The following is a 7,000-nucleotide window of genomic DNA, read 5'->3' on the forward strand; positions in this document are numbered from 1 at the left end:
GTGCAGGAAGCATCAAAAGAAAATGGAAGGAATACAGTCACTTTATCAAAAAGAACTGTTTGCTATTCAATTGTTTCATATATGCATAGCATATACACAAGAATCACTGGTGCTGAAGGAAGAAGTCCAAGCTGCCTTGAAGGCATTAAGGAAAAACAAGGCTCTGGGAATTGATGGAATCCCAATAGAAATGTTTCTACAAGCTGATGAAGCACTGGAATCACTTACTTGTCTATACCCCCAAATTTGGGAGACAGCTAGCTACCTGGCCAACCTACTGGAAGTGATCCATATTTGTATCTTTTCCAAAGAAAGGTGATCCAATAGAATGTGGAAATTATAGACTAATATCACACAAAAGTACATTTTTGCAGAAGATATTCAACTGTGATTGGAGTGGTACTCTGAGAGGGAGCTGCCAGAAATTCAAGCCAGATTCAGGAGAGGACATGGATCAAAGGATTTAGTTGTTAACATCAGATGGATTTTGGCTGAAAGCAGAGAATACCAGAGAAATGTTTATGTTTTATTGACTATGAAAAGGTATCCTTCTGTGTGGATTATAAAACAATCTATGGATAGCCTTGAGAAGAAAGAGAACTCCAGGGCACTGCTTTGTGCTCATTCAGAATGTGTACATGCATTGAGAGGCAGTCATTAGCACACAATAAGGAAATACGGAGTGGTTTAAAATCCGCAAGACGTACCTCAGGGTTATTGCTTCTTATCATACTTATTCAGTCTGTGTGCTGAACAGATAATATGAGAGATTGGACTAGATGAAGAAGAATGAGACATCAAGATTGGAACAAGTCTTATTAAGAACCTTGATACACATATGACACAACTTTGCTTGCTGAAGGTGGTAAAGAGAGCTTGAAGCATTTGTTTATGAAGATCAAGGGTTGCAGTCTTCAGGAGGGTTATAATTCAATGTGAAAAAGACCAAAATCCTCACAACTGGACCAGTAGGTAACATCATGATAAGCAGAGAAAAGAATGAACTTGCAAAGGATTTCATCTTACTTGGATCCACGACCAATGCCCATGAGATCCACAATCAGAGCAGCAGCCAAGAGACAAACAATGCATTGCTTGGGCTAAATCTGCTGCACAAGATCTCTTTATAGTGTTGAAAAACAAGGAAGTGACTTTGAGGACTAAGAGCCACCTGACCCAAACCATAGTATTTTCAATTGCTTCATATGCATGTGAACATTGGACATTAAATAAGAATGAATAAGAAGAATCCATACCTTTGAATCATGGTGCTCACAAAGAATATTGAAAGTGTAGTGCACTGCCAGAAGAATGAGCAAATCTGTGTTGGAAGAAGTACACCCAGAATGCTCCTTGGAGGGGAAGATGGCCAGACTTCATCTTATCTACTTTGGAGGTGTTATCAGGAGAGATCAGTTTCTAGAAAAAAGTCATAAAGTAGGAGAACAGCCAAAAAGAGGAAGATCCTGGGTGAGATGGGTCAACACAATGGTTGCAACAATGGGCTCAAACATAGCAAGTGTGGGGATGGTGAAGGATTGGGCAATGTTATGTTCTGTTGTCCGTGGGGTCCCTGTGAGTTGATAGCGCCTAATAACAACACTCTCTATATTGAAAGGTGGTGAATATTTGCTTCCTGCTATGATGTTGCAAATGTGTCGGCAGAATTTTCAGACTCAGATGGACTTGGTGGAAGACCTGGTGTGAGAGTTGGGTTTTGTGTCAACTTGGCTCAGCGAGAAATCTCCATGGTTTAGCAGTTGAGGCCTAGTAATCTTCCAGGATGTCCCCTTACCGAATGCAATTCACGATGGGGTCTCCTGTGAACTACCAAGCAATTGTAAGAAGAGTAGGTGGAGTGCAACCACCTGACTCCGGTTACAGCCCAGCTGTGATTGAAAGGTGTCCTTGGGACTGTGACCTAGTTCCAATATAGTCACTGTGGAAAGCTTGCTTGATTGGTGCTGGGTCTGGGTTTTATACCTGCCTCATCACCCTCCAGCTCTGTGGATTTGAGCCAGTGGCCTTCCATATTGCTTGCTGATTTTGGGAGTCACCAGCTAGCTGCCATATGACCTCTATCTCTGTAGCCTTAGATTCATTTGCCTCCTCCTTCCTATTCTGGGTTCATCATCCCTGGAAGCGACATGAGCCAGGAGAAGCATCCAGTTTTTAACATCTAACCCATGGACTTGAAACTGGACTGAATGTACCCACTTCTACAATGGGGTGAGCCATTTTCTTGATATAAAGTTCTCTCTTTATGTATATCACTGCTTTTGCTTCTCTAGCAAACCCAGCCGCCCACACCTGGCATTCTACTTTTGAAAACCAGTGAGTAAAACCCTATGGTTCACAATGGTCTGATTTTCAATGGATTATGGCAATGGCACAGGAAGCATCTCCTGTTCTGTGATGCATGGCATTGCCATAAGGCAGGACCAACTCAACAACAGCTAACAAGAAGGGAGAAGAGATTTACAGTGGTGGTTGAGTGAGCTCTATTTGTCATGGAAGCTGTTCAGATCCTGGCTCTTGAGATAGATCTGTATCATTATTATCACCCGGGGGTTTGTTAGAAATGCCTCATCCAGGATCCTGGGAATGGATCCCTGAAAGAAAAGGGGATTGTACTGATGGATTATATTAGGGCCTGCTTGCTACTTTACAGAGAGATACTTGTGGTATGAGGGTGGGGGAGAGCATTGAGAGTCATCAAGAGCATGAGAGGAGAGGAGAGGTTGTAATAATGGAGTCAGACACAGTTCATGGTAGCATGCTCACCTCAGCCCCACTTGGTGGTCCTCGTGGGGGGAACCTGGCCACAAGAGCAGGAGAGCCCCCTGGGAGTGAGAGCAGGAGAGAGCCCTCACTTTATTGCTAACCAAGGGAGGCATGGTTACAGGTAACCACACGTCACAGGAAGGGGCACTACAATAGGCATACACATCAGAGGAAGGGGATGTATGATAGGCATAAGCATGACAGGAAGGGGATGAGCTAGGGGTGTGCCCATAGGAATGGGAGGGACTAGAGGTACACATGTGACAAGATGGGTGGATCCTAGATTCATGATGGTGGCCTAACTTTGGTCACCCTTGGGCGGGCTTGACCTCTCTGGGGTCTCCTACAAGGAAATAGATGACTACTATCCTTATCAGAAGGGAGTGGGCCCTATTTGTTGTAGAATAAACAGTGGTGACTGCTTGCTCTAGGTGGCTGATAACTCTTAGGGAGAATGACCCCTGATCTACTCCTGATGACCTCCAAGTGTATAGTCATTCACAAGCAGCTAAGTGTGGCATATATTTGGGGGAGACAGCTTGAGAGAAATCCTTCTGTTTCCCGCAGATACTCATCTACTCTGAGTCAGGACAACAATTAGACTTGGAATTATTTGTATAGTCTCACTCTCTCTCTTTCTTTTTCTTTTGGTGTCTATTTACATAAGATAGGCAGGATAAGCAATCCCAAGGAGATGGCAATGGGACTGATGGTGGGGAAGAATGGGAGAGGAGGAAGCGGTGGGGGAGGGGAGGAGTGGTGAGCCAATAATTTACAGGGACAGGGGATTAGCAAGGAATCTAAAATTGATAGTGAGGAGGGTGTAGCATTCCTGGTCATGTCTGATCAATTGAAATGTATCCTAGAGGAATTACTGAGAGGTGAATGATGGGTAAGCATGATAATGGGCTGAAGGAAACAAAAAGAAAAGGGAAAGAACAAGAAAGTAAAAATTATGTATATAGGTATAAATATAGATATGTATATATAGAAACAAAGGTGTATTTATATGTGTGTGCGCATATGTGTGTGTGCATATATGTATATTGTGTGTGTGTGTGTGTGTGTACACACACACACAATAAGGAAGCAGATGGACTTTGGGCTTCTACTTAAATCATACCTCAGCACAAAAATGGTTTGTTCTAATAATGTGGCAATATATGATACTCACCTTCCCAACACAATCACTGAAGACATTGCATAAGAAAATATGGTGAAGAAAGCTGATGGTGCCCGACTATTAAAAGATATAGCATCTGGGGTCTTACAGGCTTGTAGTTAAACAAGCGGACATCTAGCAGGGAAGCAACAAAGCCCACATGGAAGAAGCACACCAGCCTGTGTGATCATCAGGTATAGACCAGAATAGGTGTCAGAAGTTCAAAAATAAGCAATCACGTTGACATGAAGTAGCATAGACAAAGTGGAAACCCCAAACCCACCTGTAAGGTAATTGGACAGTCCCTCACAGAAGGGCTACATGGAAGGGATGTTATATCCATGTTGTAGTATAGCACCGATGAAACACATAACCATCTCTAGTTCTTTAATATTTCCTCCCTTTACTATTATGATCTTAGTTTTATCTCATTAATCTTGTTAGACCTGCATATGTTCACTTGTATAATTCAGATCTTTTGATGCATGAAATCCAAGATAGCTAAACCCTGCAGAAATAGTAATGGCAGTAATGATTCCCTGAGGGTATGGGAAGAGAGGTGGGGGAAGAGGAGGAAGGGGGAACTGATAGCAAGGGGTTATACAGTCATCACTGTATAACCCCACTCAAGGAGAATGAATAACAACAGAATTATAGGTGAATGGATATACTGGATGGGCTAAGATACGGCTATAATGTAATGTAATGTAATGTAATGTAATGTAATGTAATGTAATGTAATGTAATGTAATGTAATGTAATGTAATATAAAAGGGCTCCTGAGGGTAGGGTGAGGGAGAGAGGTGATAAAGGGGAGCTGATATCAAAGAGTTCAAGAAGAAAGAAAATGTCTTGAAAATGATGTGGCAGCGATTTTACAATTATGCTTGATCTAATTGAATTATGGATTGTTACAATATCTTTAAGAGCTCCCAACAAAATTATCAAAAAAAGAAAAAGAAAAGCCTCATCCAGATGAACTGAATCAGGGACTTTTTTTTACAAGATCCCTGGGTGATCCCTGTGTCCACTAATGTTTAAGAAGCGCTGTGGATCTGGGGTTTGCAAACTACAGCCTGGGTGCCACCTTCAGCCTGTGTCCAGGAATCAAGTTTAAATATTGCTCATGGTTGCTTTTGCACTACAATGACATTGTGAGTAGTTGTGACAGCGACCATATGGCTTGCAAAACCCCAAACCCAATCAAACCTATTTCTGGCAAGTGGATTCCAGCTCATGGCAGCACCAAGGTAAAACTGTACCATAGGATCTTCTTGACTGTAATCCTTATGGAGGCAGATCCCCAGACTTTCCACAGCATCACTGGGTGGGCACAAACCACCAACCTTTTGATAAGTAGCCTAAACTGTTCATTAGCTGCCTCTTTACAGAAAAGGGCTGCCGGCTCCTAGTCTGGATCAATCTGAGTGCTGCAAACAGGGCTTGGTTTTGAGAGAGACTTGAAGGAAAAGATAAAGATGACTTCAAATCCAGAATCTGAAAAAGATGACATCATTGCAGGATAATGAGTGAGAGGTAAAGGGAGACACTGATGGGCAGAAAGTCAGGATGAGATCCTGGGGAGGGGTGAGATGGATGTAGGGTGTAGGTTATAGGAAAGGATGGGTGTATGGAGGTGGCTTGAGCATCCAGGCATTTGCTCACATAAGAAGACAGGAGGTGATGGATTTCTGGTCGGCAATCTGAACAGCTCTTAACTGCATAGAGTGGACTTTAATTGGCTCCCACCCAGTATGCATACTGAAGTTTCCCTCTCAGTACTTTGCTTCCAGAACACCAGGGCTGTGTATCTTTTTACAAGCTCTGTGGGATAGGGATGGAGCTAGATAGACTTATTCTCAATACACAGCTGGGAAGTTGTGGCCAAGAGAGGGTCAGTGACTACCCAAGACCATCAAGCCTGAAGGCAGTCTCCAGCGAGGACCAGAGCCCAGGCCTCTCAGCCCAAGACCTTCCTTGGATGGACATGGCATTGAGACTGCAGGCCTCGGGAAGGCAGAGACTGTGGAGCTGGGCTTTTCCCCCAGGAGAGGTTCTGCTCGTTTATGTTGGCTGCCAAGGGACTCCAGCGATCTCTGTCAGCCAATCAAAACAACCCTGTGGCCTTTTAGAGGTGGCCTCTGATTTAGAGATACCTGTATCTAACAGTGAGGGGCGCATTTCGGTACCACACTGAGCTCTTGTTAGGATGTAGGCTGGGTGGGAGCCAGAGAGGAATTTCTGCCAAGTGCCTGGGCCTCCAAGGGTCCCAGAATGGACAGGAGCAGAGGACGCCAGCTGCAGTCTCATGGGTCTCTCATTCCTGCAAGCTCATTCTTTTTCCCACTTCATTCTCCAGGACATCCTCTGCTTCAACAGCTTCCCCAGCTGCCTGGGGCCTGTCCCCAGGGCCTAGGCTCCTGTGCAGGCTCTCACCACCTCGAATCCTGTTCCCAGGCCCTTCCGAATTTCCCTAGATTGTGTCCCAGCCCTGACACGCCTTCCCCCTATCCCCAGGAACACTTCCTATGACACCCAAACACCCAGGCACACTGCCTTGCCCGCTGTGTTCCCTGAAAGTAGTGGCCACACAAGCTAGGGGGCATGCGGTTTCTTTCAGAGGTGATCCAAGAAGCAGAACTCGGGCAGCTAGGGGCTGGATTAAAGAAGGAAACACTAATCTATGAGAGGCTTTGAAAAGTCGGTGTGAAAATGTCGTTGTCTTTTCATTTTACACACACACACACACAAATGTTCTGATGTCTTTCATGCAGTTTTTTTGTGTTATGGCTGTTCTTGTGGGCAGTGGGGTTCATTTCACCAAAGTCAAATGCGTTGTTTGTTGAGTCAATGCTGACTCATGGGGATCCACGTGCTCTTGCTCTGTAGGTTTTCTTGGCTGCATATGTTATAGAAGTACCGTATATACTCGAGTATAAGCTGACCCGAATATCAGCAGAGGCACCTAAGGCTATCAAAAGATATAGCATCTGGGGTCTTAAAGGCTTGAAGATAAACAAGCGGCCAACTAGCTCAGAAGCAACAAAGCCCACA

Source organism: Echinops telfairi, unplaced genomic scaffold (assembly GCF_000313985.2).
Source record: "Echinops telfairi isolate 266 unplaced genomic scaffold, ASM31398v2 ScPeMD7_5592;HRSCAF=6446, whole genome shotgun sequence".
NCBI classification, from domain to species: Eukaryota; Metazoa; Chordata; class Mammalia; order Afrosoricida; family Tenrecidae; genus Echinops; species Echinops telfairi.